Genomic DNA, 19,694 nt, shown 5'->3' with positions numbered 1-19,694 from the left:
TATCTATTAAATAGCTAACGTATTCAAACTCAAGGTTTAGAAGAACCAGCAACAAAGACACATGATCAAAACAAAGGAGTTCGTGTACTAGAATTATACAGCAATGATATATACAGTGTGTTTCACAGGCTGAAGTTATTTTAAATATGAAGAGCATGGCTGCGGTGGGAAGTAATGTGTATTGTCTCGAGTTTTACGGTCGGTTGCCCTTCCTGACACCAATGTTGTGCGGAGGGACGTATTCACTGTTGCATGGTGGCTGCCAGTGTGGTGTGTTAACACCCAGTAACTGGTCACAACATCATCGACCAAGTGAAGAATCGAACCCGGAGTCCTCTAAGCTGATCATTCAGCCAAGGTGCCAGACTGCGGAGCATAATGCCGGAATAACAGACATTGGAAGAGAAATCTGGGAGTTGGGCACACGCCTGGCAACTGGCGAGGCAGATGGAGTGGTGTCCTGAAACGGGCTGCGGAAGGACTGCACCTGACATAGCAATGTGGAAGAAGTTTGGAGAGGCCTCTTCTCGAGAACGGGATTGAATAATAATGTATAGGCCTAGCTAAGTTTTACGGGTAAGCACCAAATCTACTTTTTTCCGCGCTTCAAAAGTCCGGATACCTCTGCCAGGACTGAACCCTGATCTTGGAAACCGAAGGATAAAATGTAATAAATATACAAGAAGGATCCCCTGTAATCCTCACCCAACTGACATGGTGCGAGTGCGTGTGGCGTGGCGTTGTCGTGCAGCAACAGAATACTTGTCGACACAAGTCCAGGTCGTTTTATGCGAATTGCCACCATCAATTGCTCCAGGGTGTCGCAGTAATTGGCAGCATTCATTGCCGCTCTCCTGGTGGACCATCCTCGCTACCCCCTGACCTGGCACCCAGTGATTTCCATCTCTTTGGACCGTTGAAGAAGAACCTTGATGGTGATACGGCCATCTAGCATGCCGTCATGACGTGGCTCCAGAGACTGGATACCTAGGTGTACCGTTGGAACGAGTACTTGGACAAGAATGATGGCAATGTGTATTAGTGTCCTACTGCCGTGTATCTTGTTACCTTACTTTTGCAAGCTACCTTGTATTTATTTCTCAAATTGCTACATTAAGGCAGCACGATCTAGGAAATCGAGTTATTGAGTAGAGTTTTGTTACAAGAACTCTTTGGCACTGAACTGCTTAAGAAGTCAAGTCTCCTGTCACTCAGATGGAAATGTGGAAAGAAGGTGTCAATGGGCGAGCCCATGAAGGCCACAAATAATTTCTGAATTAGAAAATGTACGCTGTGATTACGGTTCTACCAGTTTGTGTCAATTTAATATTTACCATTCTTCGTGGCTATAGAGGCATTAGAAATTAATTTCATTGATCCTCAATCGTTGGATTCAGATTTTGCCTCGAAATGCAAGTCAGTGGGGCTCAGCAAGAACCATTGCGAAACCAAAGTTATCCTCAACATATGATTCAGGACAGAGGGTGAACAGCCCGAAAATAATAACCGCAAGTCTTTCTAAACTTCCAAGTAAGTCAGCAATGTTCACATCAAACATGGCTGTAAACGTAGTGCTTTATCCCCGTGATGACAAGAGCCCCAGTGTGACGAGAAGTGGTGGCAGCTTATACAGTACTTACAGTGAATGGGTAACTTCTCGCGGACGGAACAGGCCTTGAGACAGGCGCAGCAACAATGCGACTTGTCGTCGGTGCTGCCGACACCAAGCTAACAGCCATGTAGCCAACTTGCTCGCTCGGTTAACGCGTTCAGTTCCTTCTCCATAGCCTCAGTTGATAGCTATTGTCTCGCAATCTTAACCACGAGAGATAGGATAGAGCAGACTCAGCTAGGGGCGCTATCATTTCCAGCCCCTACTCGCAAGTTTAGTGCTCTCTTGCGAGACGCAGGCGATACCGTGTATGTATTCTACTGTCCCCGCCCACACGTCTATACCTAGTGCAAACCACATGCTAGAAAACAACTTTTCTTACGAAGCTCCACGCTGCCTCAGGTACACACATAAAGTCGCTGAATGAGATAATGTTCAGAGTTATTTGCACCATTATGTGTTACGAAAGAAATAATCTGAAGGAGATAATGATGAATTCCTTAGTAAGAAAATCAAACACTATAACTTTTTTTTACATCGTGCAAGTCATCTTCATAAACAGTGTGTTGAAGTAGGCGCTAACTCGCGTTTAAGGTCACCAAGACCGCCTGCACAGAATGTGCAAGCATCCTACATGACACAACTGTCGAAGAAGTTGCCTAAGGCTAGGCTCCCAGACAAGAGCCTCCTGTAAGATTGCCTGGAAAGCCGGGTAGGTATGATATCGTGGTGCAAATCAAACCAAGTTACTGTCAATATCAGAGAAAACAAAGAGACACTAGATATAATATAGTCATCATCATCATCATCATCTCCAGGAACTTAACATGTATGCACCAATGCTTGTACTGGTATGTATTGAATAACGGTTACCGAGGGTTAATGAGGAGTTTCAGACATCACTAATCTCATATAGAATTTTACCCGAAATTACACAAAGCCAAGTCTACTGCCAGCCACCACAGTTTCAGGAAGAGTGGATCACTTACTGCACAGATGCCAGCCACAGTTGATGGACAAACGTCAGCAAATATTAAAAGTACGACAAAGTGTGGGTGATTGCCGACAACAAGAACTGTGTTGGACTCTCCCAGCCAAGTAGTCATTCTCACATTCTCATCTGAGCATCGACCTTCTGCTCAAAAGAAAATGTCTTAAGTTATAGCAATACTCCTATGAGAATCACTACTTGTATTTCCCTGAGTGAAGTTAAAGTCTTGCATCATAGAAAGTACTCAAAAATAAAATCATTCAAAACAAATGTCAAAATAAAATATCTGTAGAATCGAAGAGCAGTACAAGATCATGATGATGATGATGATGATGATGATGATGTAATGATGAATGTTGTTTAAAGGGCCTAACTCTATATCTTCAGGCAGCAGAAAAATACCTTCAAAACATCTGAATGCGAAGAGATTTTGTGAAGGATTTCTGCTCTTTTACAGGAAAACCATTAAACATTATAACAAGACCCATACTACTGTCCTTTGGAGACATCCTTTTGTTAAACTGTAGATCACCATATGGAGTGAACACAAGAAACCGATAACATCAAACTCAGAAGCGATGTGCAGAAATAGATCAATGAAGAATCCCGAAGTCACTCCACCCCTGTCGAAGAATCTGCCACTGTTTGGAGAGAAAGCTGATATATATAAGAAAAGAACTACTTTATAGATAACAGTTATTCGTCTCTGCTGAGATCTTTTATTTCTTCTGGTATGATCTGCAACAATTCGTTATTTTGATTCACCTCTCAGGCTCATACGAAAGTGAGCGATGCTAAAATCGCTAGTCCCTGGGATGAATGGTGTGGAATTATCGCTCAGAGGGTCGGTTGGTGTGCGGGCAGTCAGTCTGATATGCAATAGTAAGTTCTCTCCTCATTCCTCTTGTATGACTCTTAAGTGACGCCTCGGCTATGGGGTCCAAACAACCCCAGGGCCCAGGACTTGACGTACTTCTGTGCACTACTTCCCAGTTTGCTTGAACTGAAGGACACTCCTGTGGCCCGGTCTCTGGTTCGAATCCCGCATGATGGTGGTGTACAGTGCTCCGCTGGTGTTATCCGACAAGAGTAGGCTATGTGCCGACACGTGTCAGGGCTTTCATGCTCAGCGCGGTGGGTTTCGTTTCCGAGAGCTCCGGGTTCAATTCTCGGCTGGGCTGGGTTAACTCCTGTAACTCAGAGACTTTGTGTTTGTAATCATCTTAATACACACAACACTTAATACATCCCTACACATAGGAAGGGCATCTAGCCATAAAACTGGGGATATTCCGCATGAATCCATGTACTCAGAATAATATACACTGTATGGCGAAAAGTCACGGGAAGGGGTGTCCCATTAGAAAATGTCCGTGTATGACCCCTGGGCGTTGCGGCGTGGACACCAAAGATGACAACAATGTCGATGGTGGATCTTCAATATCGCAGAGAGAATGTTGCCGCCGCACGAGAAGATCGCAGAACCATACTGGGCGCTCGACGGTCTACTGTGAGTCACATCACCATTCAGTTGAGTTTTGAAAGTCAAGTGTAACAAAAAAATTCAGTCTGTCGAACAAAATTATAACACTATAATCATACCTGCAAAAACACGCTACTATACAAACAATGACATTTTTCGTTCTACAAGAACATCCTCAGATTCTATCAAATCACTTAAAACATGCTTATTTCGTATGTACAGTATTATTTACTTTGCGTGAACTTGTCAATGATACAGAGTTTAGTGATACTATGGACCAGTAATGACAAAAAATAAATTTACAGGTATTAATATAATGAAAAACTTACGTACTAATCTAGATTGCCGATGCTAAGTTCGTTGTCACCAAACACTACTTCAGGACTGTGGTCACGAAAAGTTTCGGGTAAAGCACGCTGCTCGTGGAGAGGGGAGGGGCCGTGTGGAACGTTGTGGATCCTTCCTATTGGATGTTAAAATCGAGTATACTGTAGCGGGGAGAAGAGAGGGGGTAGTAGGGCGGAGTGAGTGGAGCACTGCGGAAACTTCTATCAACATTGGAGAGGGGAGAGAAGGTTATTAACCTTCTTCATGCTAAAATGTACTTTTATGAAATATGGATGAATGCAAGCTAATGATTTTAGGAAATAAAGGTAAGGAATTGAAATAGAGACTAACTATTAAATATTTTTATTATGACAAAAGCTAATTTAATGAGTAAGTGTTGTCCAGATGTTATGTGAGTAGAGCGAAGAGGGGGAACTTTTTAAGTCTGTATAGTCATTTAGGTTAGTTATGTTAGCACTTTTTCTGATGTAAATTTCGATTTCTTCCTTTATATTCTTTTTTTTTGCTAGGGGCTTTACGTCACACCGACACAGATAGGTCTTATGGCGACGATGGGATAGGAAAGGCCTAGGAGTTGGAAGGAAGCGCCCGTGGCCTTAATTAAGGTACAGCCCCAGCATTTGCCTGGTGTGAAAATGGGAAACCACGGAAAACCATCTTCAGGGCTGCCGATAGTGGGATTCGAACCTACTATCTCCCGGATGCAAGTTCACAGCCGCGCGCCTCTACGCGCACGGCCAACTCGCCCGATTCCTTTATATTCAAAGATTTACTTTTTTTTTTCGATGTGTAAAATTTTTAGACCTGTGTTGATGTCTGTGAAATGGTGCGAACAGTCGTATATGTGCTCCTGAAGGCTGAATGTCGATTATATCCGATCGCGTTTTTGTGTTCTTTGCATCTTGTGTTGAAATTACGTTTCGTTTGACCTATATATGTGGCATTGCAGTTAGGTTCTTGGCACTTCAGTTCATACACTCTTGACTTTGAGAAAGGGTCTTTTTTGTTTAGGTTGCACTTGCTGACAAGTTCGCGTAACGTAAACAATACTGTACATATATAAGCATGTTTTAAGTGATTTGATAGAACCTGAGGATGTTCTTGTAGAACGAAAAATGTCATTCTTTTTATAATAGCGAGTATTTTTACAGGTATGTTTATAGTCTCATAATTTATATTGTAATTGCAGTGTGTTCGACAGACTGAAAAGTTTTTGTTACATGTAATTAAGTCGACACTGAAAAGTATGGCTTCATTCTTAACAAAAGTAATGTTGGGAGTCAGCAACCCATTTCTACCAGGACTGTAAGGAGGCATAGGCTTCACCAGCTCGACACAGAGCTAACGACATCCTCAATGGACCATGGAACAGTGGCGATGTGTGGTATGGTCCGATGAATTCCGGTTCCAGTTGTATTGAGCTGATGGGCGTGTGAGAATGTGGCGTATGCCCCATGAAGCTATGGAGTCTGCGTGTCAACACGGTTGTGCCCAGGCGGGAGGTGGCTCAGTTCTGATCTGGGCGGCGTTCTCCATTGTCCGGTTGGAGGGAGCGCTGACAGGTGCACGTTATTTCAGAACATCTGCATCCATTTCTGACCCTAGAGTACCCTGATTGATGTGCCATGTTTCAACAGGACAATGCGCTGTATGGTGGCACGCAGTTGGTTATAGGAACACTGCAGTGATGTTATGACATGGACTGGCTTCCAGATCCCCCGACCCTTTATGGGATGGTGTCGATGCTCGTGTACGCTCCATGAACCCCCACTAACTACACAAGACCAATTGTGCGTATCAGTGCAAGGTGCTTGGGTCGAGATCCAACACCTTGGACAGTTGATGCCTCGCCATACTGCTGCCGTTTTATGAATATCACATTCAATAGCATGTGTTCCTTCAGTCAGTAAAAAGGATGCATAGATAACCACTTAGTAAGAATAAACTGTAGTGGTTGTTTTAGACCTGACGGAATATTTTTAATTGAACAGTGGAATGGATTGACCCTATCTATTGTAGCTTTTTACTACTGTAGGTACAATCTGGTGTTGTATTTGTAAACATCTCTTCCAAGTTTTTGATATCTTACATAAGTAGGCTATTCCGGACTGACATGGCCGACAGGCCTGCAGAGGCCGGTTCTACGGGTTCTAAGGGTAATGCGTTTCACAGGAGAAGTTAAACTTCAGAAATAAGGCAATAATATCCACAGAGAAGAATTCCATGTTGAAAAGAAAGAGTGAAAAGTAAACATATTTGCTGGGATCTTTAGCTCTCAACTACTGGTGGTAGTTCTTATTTTTATGAAATACTATTGTCTGAATGTTTTTGAAAAACATTTAAGCAAAGGTTATTTTCAGAGAATAATTCAACTGTCAGACTCAATGTTTCCGACTATATTGGCCTCATTTGGCGCCATTTGCCTGAAATACATGTGTAACTATTCCGAGAAAACATTAAACTCTCTGCTATCTTAGTAGGTTGACGTGTACCCTGTACTGACAGTACACTAGCACACCAAGACTTTAGCAGCAATTCAAGCTTCTCACATGTCACCAAACATTACTCTTTTCTAGTCATTGCATTCTGGCCGGCGCTTTACACATCATCTCTCTCTCTCTCTGACGTCATGGTAGGAGTCAAGGTTCCTTCGAGCTGTGTAATTCTATTGTTGTGTCTCAAAAAACAATTATTAACTCTTGGTAAACATTGGGGTCACGCGGGGTGTTGCGTGCGCTGCATCAAGAGGCTCGACAGATGGGAGGTCTGTGCTTTACGTCGCACCGACACAGATAGGTATTATGGCGACGATGGGATGGGAAAGGCCTAGGAGCGGGAAGGAAGCGGCCGTGGCCTTCATTAAGGTACAGCCCCAGCATTTGACTCGTGTGGAAATGGGAACCCACGGAAAAAAATCTTCAGGGCTGCCGACAGGGCGGGTCGAACCCACTATCTCTTCGATGCAAGCTCACAGCTGCGCGCCTCTAACCACACGGCCATCTCGCCCGGCGGTGACTTCTTTCTAAGGAAATGAATGAATGTCGATTCACACCATTAATTTGACCACGTTCTGGATTTCCTCAAAGACTTCAGTAGTTATAACACTGTTGCGTCGTGGGGATTTCTCATTTTTGAATGCCTGGTTTCAATATAGAGGGTTGGAATTCATATGATTTTTAATTACTCTCTGGAAATAAAACGTGTTCTAGATTTTCCACGCCTTCTTCTCTTCTGGTTCTTACATCCACTGTAGCCGTACTGTAGCTCTGATGACGTCACGCTTCCTCCAACAATAACAAAACATTTACTGGCACTGCCATGAAATTCAGTTATTGTTTAAAAAAATAGATTTTTGAACAGCAAATAATGCCTGTACAATTATTCATCATCATCATCATCTGTTTACCCTCCAGGTTCGGCTTTTCCCTCGGACTCAGCGAGGGATCCCACCTCTACCGCCTCAAGGGCAGTGTCCCGGAGCTTCAGACTCTTGGTCGGGGGATACAACTGGGGAGAATGACCAGTACCTCGCCCAGGCGGCCTCACCTGCTATGCTGAACAGGGGCCTTGTGGAGGGATGGGAAGATTGGAAGGGATAGGCAAGGAAGAGGGTAGGAAACGGCCGTGGCCTTAAGTTAGGTACCATCCCGGCATTCGCCTGGAGGAGAAGTGGGAAACCACGGAAAACCACTTCCAGGATGGCTGAGGTGGGAATCGAACCCACCTCTACTCAGTTGACCTCCCGAGGCTGAGTGGACCCCGTTCCAGCCCTCGTACCACTTTTCAAATTTCGTGGCAGAGCCGGGAATCGAACCCGGACCTCCGGGGGTGGCAGCTAATCACGCTAACCACTACACCACAGAGGCGGACCTGTACAATTATTTTCATGGATTACCCCTGTTTCATTGTATATGATATGAAATTTGATAGTAACAATCTCAGCAGTGTTATTTCACAGTACTTTTCTACCTAAAATCCATAAATTGGACTTGAATTTTCAAATACACCGAATTCAAATAAGCCGTAAGTCTTATTACATAAAAATATATATCTAATGTTATCCATGTTTTTGACATAATAAGAAATTTTAACTCGCCATCATTGCCTGCTGTCAGTTCTTGATGGATACAAAACTTTTGCATCGATCTCTTAGCACAGGCCAGAGTAAAGTGTAGCTTCCACCAAAGTCCCAGTCAACATCCATGGCTGTGACAATATGGAAGTTGCTGGGGTATGAGTAGTGCTGAGTAATGACATTCAGAGCACGACAAGTGCATCTGAGTGTTATGAAAGGTGCTGCTCATAGGGTCAGTCGTGCTGCAATAGTACTTTCTGACCCAGTGAGGAAAGCAATGGCAAACTACCTCACTCCTCATCTTGCCTAGTACGCCTCATTTTGGTGCTGCCATTGGTTTTTTGGGTTTCCTTATGATCGCATAACCTTTGGTGGTGCTATTTGAGGATCCAACCAGCCTCTGGGCTGATGACCTAACAGACAGACAACTCACCATCTGGACTAGACACTCTTATTACCCTCAGGATTTACGAGTAATTTTCAGGAAAGTGGTTGCTACACACAACTGTGTTGATTAACTATTAATTTCTCCCTAGGAATAGCCTTCTTCCATAACCTGACTCTTTCTTCATCAGAAGGAAACACAAATACTGCAGTGTACTCTCCTCGTTTAATTTTGGCTTTGCAGCCAGGCACACAGCAACTCTTAGCATGGCGATTTCTCTCACTGATAACCTTAATTCAATTATATACACATCGCGGTTGATAATAAACGCTGAATGCACTAACTCAATCCATTGTACACTACCTATGGATATAACATCACACGAATAAACTACAAAATCGAAACACTGCAAAGCGATATTCTTAACGTATAGCCTCACGTTAACACTAAGTTTTCTTCACTAATTGAGGACTTTTCACTTAATAATGCAGTCGATAACGACTCAGTTTGATATATATCTGAGAAAACGTGCGACCAAGTTTAAAAATTTCAATAAAACCCCTAAGAATTCACATGTAACTCAACTAACTCACGTGCTAAACTTCCCCCCTAACGATCAGCTGATTGCTCTCCCGCGCTTCCTACAGTACGGCCTGTGCTTCACGAAGGCAGTGGTACTGCATAACACTGATAGAGATGAGCTTAAGTGACAGAAAAATATCTGTGACTTTTATATGTGATTCAGTCACAGGTAGCACGAGTATATGATTATCGTCACGGTCACTCTTCGGTCGCGGGTGACCAGTATGGAAATACTTCTAGTTGATATGATGAAAATGTCGGCTAGTATTTTTTGAAAGATTCGGGACATTAGAAGTGGGAAAAATAATATTCACATTTATAATCTGAAGTTTTAATAATGCATAGGAAAAAGGTGGTTAACATGATGCGCAATAAATTAACAAGCGGAATGTGTCGTGTCTCCGGGATACCAATTATTAACAGTACGGTACTTAATGTAGGTTTAAAAATAAAATGACTAAAAATAATAAATTTATGAAATAGATACAAAGAATCCTCGCATAAACAGGGTTATTCAGCAAAGTTGTCCATCTGAAATAACTCATCATCATTAAGCTTTCATTCCCCTCCCTGAAGGGGAGGTTACGCCTACTCTCTGGCCAGGAGAGTTGCGGGGGTTGCAGAGAGGTGAGAGATATGGGAGATGCTTAAGGGTTGTGATGGGACGATCGGGCTCCTGGGATGGTGTTTTTAATCATTTTTAATGGGGAGTATGTACATAATTAGATATGTTGATAAGTAGAAACAAAAATGTCTCTTGATAGCATTATAACAAAAACTAGAAAAACAAAACTGCATACCGCTATCGTCGTAACAGCTTGGTAGATGAGGATTAGAACTATATTATTTTCCTCTGTTAATTTTTTCTTTTTCTCTTTTTTGTTTAAAATGATATATAACAAAACAAAAAGAAACACTAGGTGATGGCAGAATGGTCGTACACTTTTCTTCTATTAGTAAGATGAGATGAACTTGAACCTAGGAAAATTTATGTTAAGAAGTAGGCTGAAATGTACAATATGCAATATACAATGTTTACAGTGATCTAATGGATTCATTATCTTCCATCATTGACGGTTAATCCTCTTAGCGTCCAAGGTGATTGCGTTGAGAGGAATCAAGTTTGTTACATAAATACAATGGCACAGCATTTGTAAAGCTATGACTACAAGGGTGACTGTATACATAGCTGGGTGTATGCGTTGTGTGTTCTAAGGGCATCTTACGTCAGGATACAGTTGTAAAAATGAAGTGCGGGCTATGCAACAACTGGTTCCATAGTACTCGTACAGGCTTCAAGGACACTTCTCAAAGAAGTGGTATTGTAAAAAATGCTTAACAACGAAGTGCACAAATAAAGAAAGTGTAGCAAATGATACTCCCAACTTGGAACAAATGTTCAATCTCCTGAACAGTGAGGTGAAGAATTTGACATCTGTTTGGGACACTGTGATGGAATTACAACAGAAAACAAAAATAATTGAAGGTGACTTGGGAAAATCATTAAATCTAGCTCATGAGAAACTACACGAGAACGCTCTTCTGATTAAACACGGTGGGTCGCAGTCTGGATCTGGACATCCACAATCAATTGATCGACACCTGTCATCGACTGAAGAAGTCTCAACACCAGAAAAATGCTGAAAAAGTAGTACAATTTGTTAGACGTACTGATAAGGGCAATTTTATGGAACGACGAAAGGTGAAGAGGAATTTGAACACGGCAGACATTGGATTCACATTTAGAGACCCTATTTACGTAAACCATAGTTGAACAGTACTCAGAAGGAAGTTGTTCCCCGAAGCTACAAAGTTCAAGAAAGAAAAATTTATGCCTATGTGTGGGTTGACAGGTCAGGTGCAATTAAGTTGAAAAAGCAAGTGGATGATAAATACGGTAAAATCAGTTGAATACCTGGCCACTTTATCATAAAATTTACGATATCTATCAAATTTACTTTTTAATTATTTTTCAGTATGTCTAGTAGCAAATATATTTCATTCTACTATCAAAATGTGCGAGGTCTAAACACAAATATATATTATAACAACATGTTATCAGCTGAATATGACACTGTCATACTCACAGAAATCTGGTTGAAGGAGAATGTACACGATCGTGAACTTTTTGATAACAGATATAATGTGTACAGATGGGATCGAAAGTTTGCTACAGCAGGTGGAGTTTTAATTGCCGTGAAGGATTATTAACCGTTAATAGAATTGAATTCAGAAGAGAGAATATAGAACATATTGTCATAAAATTGTACATAGGGGGCTGTACTTACTATATCAGTACAGTTAATTTCCGCCTAATTCTAAACTGAAACATACTTGTCTTTTTACAAACTAGTTTATTCAATTTAATAGGATAATAATAGCTGGAGATTTTAATCCACCAGCAATAAGTATGACCTAACACAGGGAGGTCCCTGTTACCGGGCTGTCACGATCTTAAATCAATGAACTGTGTTAAGAACCATAACGGAAGGACACTTGACTTAATATTGACCAATATGACTAAGGTTAATATTACTAAAAATGATTTTCCGTTGGTTAGTGAAGATTTTCATCATCGTTCCCTCTTTATAGATTTTGAAACTCGTTATAAAACGAATAAGAAAATAACCCAAATAAGAATTATGCACAATTTCTCAAAAGCAGACTTTCATAGTCTTTACAAAATGCCAGAAAGAGAAAACTCGGATCATCTAAAAAAAACATTGAAAATCCTTTTGAAGCTGTAAAATAATTCTATAATGTTTTTGACAAGATATTGGACAAAACTGTTCCAAAAATGAAAATTAAAAACCGGGAAGACATACCCACCTTGGTTTACGAAGGAAATTAATGAAACCGTAAAATTAAAGGAATATTATCGGAAACGTATTAAGAATTCGGAATACAATAAGATCATATTTAAAGGGACGAGAAAGCTTTCGAAATCATTGAAAAAAAATGCCTACAAAACGTTCAAAAGAAGTTCTGAAGAACTTATAAATATACACCCATCGTCATTTTGCAATGGCATTAAAAATAAACGGAAAAATCCATCAAACCCCGGGGTTATGACTTTAAACGGTGAACCTTTGCGAAGCACTAAGCAAATAGCCGATGGCTTTGCCGCATATTTCAGCAAGGTATATGTAAGTAATAGTTACAAAGGTAATAATGAGGCAGGATCTCCCATGAAAACAAATTCTTCACTCCCAGAGTCGCGTGTAGGTGAAAAAGAATATATTCAGGTTATAAAAAACTTAAATCTACTAAGTCAAGTGGGCCAGATGGGATTCGTCCTTACATAGTAAAGGGCTGTTCAGATATATTAACGCAACCTTTATGTTACATATTTAACCTTATAATAGGTACAGGTGTGTTTCCAGAAATGTGGAAAACGTCAAGAGTATGCCCGATATATAAAGCCGGAGATCATTCACATGTACAAAATTACAGACCCATTTCCATCACATGTGCCTTCGTAAAAGTTTTCGACCGGGCGTGTTGGCCGTGCGGTTAGAGTCGCGCAGCCGTGAGCTTGCATCCGGGAGATAGTGGGTTCGAGCCCCATTGTCGGCAGCCCTGAAGATGGTTTTCCGTGGTTTCCCATTTTCACTGTAGGAAAATGCTGATGCTGTACCTTAATTAAGGCCACGTCCACTTCCTTCCCACTCATAGGCCTTTCCTATCCCATCGTCGCCATAATACCTATCTGTGTTGGTGCGACGTAAAGCAAATAGGAAAAAAAGTTTTCGAAATAATTATTTATTTCCGGATTTTTTAATTATGTTTAAAGCTACATTTCACCTTATCAGCATGGATTCTATCCTGGTAAGTCAACTATCACAAACCTATGAAATCTAGTTCAAGATGTGCTTAATGCTTTAAACAGTCATAAATCCGTTGATGTGATTTATACGGACTTCAAGAAAGCGTTTGACAGGATTGATCACAGTGTGCTCCTTAGAAAACTATCGCGATTTGTATTTAACAATCCTATGCTAAAACTTATCTCCTCCTATTTACATAACAGATATGAGTTTGTCACCTATCATCAGACCAAATCTTTTGCGTTCAATGTTAATTCAGGTGTACCTCAATGTTCAAATTAAGGTCCACTCTTGTTTATGTTATTTATAAATGATTTGCCAGATGTTGTAAATTCCAAATGCCTCGTGTTTGCTGACAATCTTAAGTTGTACAAGGAGGTATCACATGTTAGTGACTGCATTTCTCTAAGCAGGGACATCCAGAATACAGTATCTACATATGGAGCGTCAAGAATAAAATATTTAATATCAGCAAATGCTTCGGATGACTTATTCTACGGCGAATGATCCTTTTCAGTGCGAATATTTCATGAACGGACAGAATATAAAAAGAGTTGAGTCCGTAACTGACTTAGGATGTACAATGAGTAGTAACTTATCATTCAGTGCACATATTGAAATAATAGTAAATACAGCACTGAAACAACTAGGTTTTATCATGCGAAACGGGAAGGACTTAAATAACATTAAGGCTTTATGTGTTCTCTATAACTCATTCGTGAGGTCAAAATTAGAATATGCATCCGTTATATGGATGCCAAATTACAAATCATATATAAATCAAATTGAAAAAGTTCAAAGAGATTCTTACAGTTTATTTATTACAAGAACCATAATCAGTCAGCATATACGTTGAGAATATCATATAGTCACGTATTAGAAGAATTTAGCTACAGTTCATTAAGCGCTCATCGAGAATTATACCAACAACTCTTTCTACACAAAATTATAAATGGCATTATAGATAGTGGTGATCTACTAGCCAGAATCAATTTTAACGTAAGCAAATCTAACTTGCATAACCGGACGTACTTTTACAATCCTTTATCCAACATATTAATTAATAAAAATTCGCCATTAGTAAGGATGTGTAGTACGTTTAATGACTTATTCAGAAACCACGACATAGATCTCTCAGTGTCCCTAACAGACTTCAAAAGATGTCTGGTAATTTTCGTTAGTGAATAAACTTAAACAATCTTAACAAATAGCATACCATAAAAAGAAAATAGAATTCATTACACTATCGCTTTGTCAATAATCCAAATGGAATTCAATTGTCTATAAACTTCGAGATATTATTTTTACAGTGTTAATCATGCACCTGACCTGTTCGCATGTGTGTTCGCATGTTTTAGTTCTTCCTACTTATGTAATGAGGAGCCAATAATTGCGGCACTATCTAATCCTGATCTGTATATAACTTATTGTTGTTGTTTTCTTTTCATTTTTCTTCTAAATTTGTTCATTATAATTTTTCAAAATCTGTTGTTATTTTTTCGTGATCTCTTTCTGTTTTGCAATGTATATTATTGTACTATATTTTGTAATGTCTATTGTAATTGGAGTGCAACTCTGTTACAGACATGTGTCCTAAATAAATAAATAAATAAATAAATAAATATCTACAAGAATCTTTGTTCTAGTGCTACCTACTATAAATATATTGATTAGTATTTATAGATATAGTGCTTAGATACGGTGACAATGAACACATGTTTCAGATGCATCATCATGGTCAATGGCGAAGAGATACGTGGTGTTGTGATTTGACTTTCAGCAGTATTTATATTAGGCTGCGGCTAGACTTCCAGAGAAGTTATCCAGATTCAGTCCTTCATAAGTGGCGGGGGTCGGTCTGTGGATTGGATGAGGGGGTGTGGTAATAGTGGAGCGGGGTTAAGGTATGTCGAGGGGTCTTATAGGGCTATGACCAGAGTGGAGATGTCATAGGTTTGTTGGGGGTTAGGGCCTTTTCTAGGAATCTTTGGAACAGGAGAGAGACGTGGGTGTCCAGTTTGGGGAAGGGGAATGTGTCATAAAAGTTTTTAGTATGATAGAGAGGTGAGAGACGGAGAGCTATGCGAACCAGGCGACGTTCCATGGATAGGAAAGGGTGGTAAAGGATGGGACGGAAATGGGCAACGGCTGCCCAGGCAGGCTGTCCGTAAGTGACAGTGGGTCTGATAAATGTTTTATAGGTAAAGAAGAGAAGCTTTGTGTTGAGACCCCAGCTGGTGCCGGCCAGTCGGCGGAGAAGCTGGGATCTGCGGGACGCTTTGGATTTGACATTAAGGAAGTGAGGGCGAAACGACAGGCGTTGGTCAATGGTGATGCCTAGGTATTTCAAGGTAGGTTGGAGAAGAACGGGGGTGTTATAGATTTTGAGGCGGAGAGGCGTCCACGACGGGTTCGGAGTAAGATGGATTGTGTTTTGGAGGGAATGATATGCAGATGCCAACGCTTACACCAGGAGGTAAAGGAGTTCAGGTAGGGTGGAAGGATTCGGTTCATGGCTTGGACTGATGGGAGTGGGGAAAAGACCGCTGTATCGTCGGCGAATTGGAGGAGCTTTACTGGGGAGGGTGGTTGAGGGATATCAGCAGCGAAGACAATGAAAAGCAATGGAGAGAGCGGAGAGCCTTGAGGGACTCCTAGAGACATCGGGAAGGGTTGAGAGAGGTGGCCTTGGATGGATATACAGGTGGTTCTGTTGTGTAGGTAAGAGGCAAAGAAGTGGATGAGGGAGTGAGGGTAGGTGAATATATGAAGCTTATAAATTAGAGCAGGATGCCAAACGGAATCGAAGGCTTTATTAAAATCGAAGGTAATGAGGAGGCTAGGGCGGGCTAAGTTGAAATGTTCGGCAATGAACTGGATGAGGCGGAGGAGCTGGTGTGACGTAGAGAGTTCGGGACGAAAACCACATTATGGGGGGGGGGGGGGGTAGGAGGTGGTGCGACTTAAGGTAGGGGTAATACGGGGAGTTAGGATCTTTTTTTTTATATATTTGCTTTACGTCGCACCGATACAGATAGGTCTTATGGCGACGATGGGACAGGAACGTCCTAGGAATGGGAAGGAAGTGGCCGTGGCCTTAATTAACGTACAGCCCCACCATTTGCCTGATGTGAAAATGGGAAACCACGGAAAACAATCTTCAGGGCTGCTGACAGTGGGATTCGAACACACCATCTCCCGGATGCGAGCTCACAGCTGCGCGCCCCTAACCGCACGGTCAACTCGCCCGGTGGCTAGGATCTTGTCCAGGATTTTGGCGAGGATGGTTATAAGAAAAATAGGACGGTATGAGTTGGGATCTGACAGGTGTTTTCCGGGTTTAAGGAAGAGGAGCATGTTGGATCGTTTCCAACTGGTGGGATAAAAACCGGAGGTAAGAATGAATGTACATACAGTGGCTCAATTAACTCGTGAAGGGCTAACTATATTGACATTTTGTTTTCACTTTGAGTAATTGTACCAAAGGGCTAATAACCGAACTTAAAGTAGGCCTAAGTACTATGTCAAGACGATAATATGTTCTGAGATCATGGGTCTACTATGATAGAATTGCCGTAGGTAACTGGTAAATTGAAAACGGATATAGACCTGTGAGCGTGATCCAAGTACACAACGTAAACGATATATTGTCACAGATATTTCCGTGACAGCGTATCTCATATATCAGTGACAAAGTAACCGGTTGTGATTTATCGACACTACTTTATGTTATAAAAGTAAATATCTTCCTAGGGGCGGGTGGGTTGAACCCTGACACATCTCTCCTCCTGAATCATTTCTAGGTAAGAATAGCAGCACTGAAAGTAACATATTATGTAATAATCCTTGCGGAGCGGACTACCTCCAGTGTCGTACAGGAAACACGCAGTTTATCTAATAATAACATTTTCACATAAAAAGTACCCGTTGTAAGATTTGTTTAGTATGAATCAAATCTTTCGGGATAAAGCAGCACTGAGCTAGTAATAAACCGTAATTGCGAAGCAATCACAAAGCTCTGCTACTGTCAGTTCACAAATAGCAGAAAACATAAGCAGACACCACCTCAAGGAGTGTCAACTGCTCTACCAACGAGGGAACGAGACTGCTTCATGAAGCTGGTTCGAGAAAAGAGCATTATCCCGTCCCTAGCCGCGATCGAACTTAACATTCTGTTGCCATCTGTTGTGGGACACGTAAACTATCTCGCGCTATCTCCTCCGTTCAACCACGGCCGTCTTGATGCGTCGCTCTGGCTAGCAGTGCATCGAGAGATCCAGTTAGCCGTGGTGTTTCAAAGGAAATGTGCAGTGACGTCACTGGTAAGCTGGGGACGAATGATCCAAGCATATTTACTTTTACAATTGTTTTAAGTTGAACAAAGAGGTAATGGTGTTATATGTGTTTGGCGTAAAATATATAATTATATAGACACATTGGCAGATTATGACAAACTAATGGAAGAGAGCGATAAAACTTTGTTGTATATTATGAAGCACTCCTGGAAAGCTAGCAGTTTCAATCCTGTTGGTCAGCACTTTGCAACGCTTAAATTAAGACTATACTTCACAGGATCATTTCTGTAGTATGTCTTCACTCTCTACTTTATCTAAAGTGGAGTGGTTACAGCCGTGAGGATGATTTAAAGCTCCTCTTCCTGAGCGTGAGGCTGACTTGAACTTGGTTCGTCCGAGTTCTAGTCATCGATGATCGTTCACCGTCATTCTCAAGAATGGTGGATGGGAAGTGGTGCTGTCTGAGTGGTTGTAGTTTTCTTAAATATAATATTAAAGGTCCGGCTGACCCAAAACTGTTCCTGATGTATCATCTACAGAGCATTAACATATGACTAAAATGTTTTGCTTAGGGATGGCAACTTTTTTAAAAATACCGATATATTGAAAGCTTATTTTCGATATTTATTGCATATAATATATCGGTATATTCAAACGGTATCGATATATCGTGAACGATAACCCAAGAGTCCAAGCCCAACTACAATATCATCAGACCTCAATGCATATATATCAATATTGGTATTCTGCCTGAGCACGCGACTGGTTGGTTGAGTTTATCTTGCTACTGGAATTCGCGGTTTAATTATCCATGGAATATATCCACCAACGGCTGCTAATTTCAGATGAGCACCAGCCTGCACAGTTGCTAGGGTTATACTTCCGAAACAGAAATTTTAATTGACCCTCAGCCACAAGATATATTTATGTCAATAGGCGCCAGCGGTCGAGGCATAGATCCTGAATAATTCGTTTTTTGAAATAACTAATTACACCTGTAATGAAATGAAATGTCGTATGGCTTTTAGTGCCGGGAAATCCACGGACGGGTTCGGCTCGCCAGGTGCAGGTCTTTTATTTGACACCCGTAGGTGCCATTGGAATTAACCAATTAAGGTTAAAATCCCCGACCCGGCCGGGAATCGAACCCGGGACCCTCTGAACCGAAGGCCAGTACGCTAACCGTTCAGCCAACGAGTCGGACAGTACACCTGTGAAAGAGAGTGACAAAATAGTGTCAGTAATGCTTGATAGCCGGGCTGAGTGGCTCAGACGGTTAAGGCGCTGGCCTTCTAACCCCAACTTGGCAGGTTCGATCCTGGCTCAGTCCGGTGGTATTTGAAGGTGCTCAAATACGACAGCCCCGTGTCGGTAGATTTACTGGCACGTAAAAGAACTCCTGTGGGACTAAATTCCGGCACCTCGGCGTCTCCGAAGACCTTAAAAAAAAAGTAGTTAGTGGGACGTAAAACAAATAACATTATTATAATGCTTGATAAAGTTCATATAAACCTCGTAAATTAGTAAGAATGGCCGAAAATAGTTGAGAATATGATGCAGAATCTACCGTGCAAGTATTTATGGCTTTATCATTGCATTCTGGGAATAAAGATGTTATTGGTCTTTTTTTCTGGTGAATAACATTAACTCAGACGCTTAAGGTGTTAGAATTCATGGTTGAATTAGGTTTTGATGTTTTGTACTTTATACTGCTGATACCATTTTACACAAAATATTTTGGTCATTATATTTGATTCTCTTAGTTTTTTCTTGTTTTTCTTGGAACTGCCGTGGTCCCCGTTTTATAGAACTTCAATATAATTTCAAATCCTTCTATTCTGGAACATTTGATGTCGAGATATATCGATTTTTTTTGTTTTGATAGTAGGATAATATCGGCATGTCTATGTCGAAGGAAATATCGATATTTTAGTACGGTATATCGGAACGTCCCTAGGTGTTATCGTTGCCTACGTGATAAGTATATAAAGGCCTCTGCATGCACGGCCTCTTCAGGTACTAAATTGACAGAGTAGCAGCAGTTCAAATAGCGCCGCTGAATGTCAGGTTTTCCCTCCATTCCTCAGCACGATTCC

General features: G+C 41.2%; 1 protein-coding gene and 1 non-coding gene across 2 annotated transcripts in view; one reads left to right on the top strand and one right to left on the bottom strand.

Annotated features, from left to right (window-relative positions):
• The window catches only part of LOC136881214 (ATP-binding cassette sub-family G member 1), a 470,255-nt gene that overhangs the window by 440,002 nt on the left and 10,559 nt on the right, over positions 1-19,694 (bottom strand). The gene's annotated exons all lie outside the window — the stretch shown is intronic.
• LOC136881337 (small nucleolar RNA U3) lies at positions 17,859-18,068 on the top strand. The gene has a single exon (XR_010861018.2). It is a non-coding gene; the product is annotated as a small nucleolar RNA U3 (small nucleolar RNA).

Source organism: Anabrus simplex, chromosome 9 (assembly GCF_040414725.1).
Source record: "Anabrus simplex isolate iqAnaSimp1 chromosome 9, ASM4041472v1, whole genome shotgun sequence".
In the NCBI taxonomy this organism is placed as follows: Eukaryota; Metazoa; Arthropoda; class Insecta; order Orthoptera; family Tettigoniidae; genus Anabrus; species Anabrus simplex.
The sequence above is the reverse complement of the archived record's forward strand: the minus strand, read 5'-3'. Positions and strand labels throughout refer to the sequence as shown.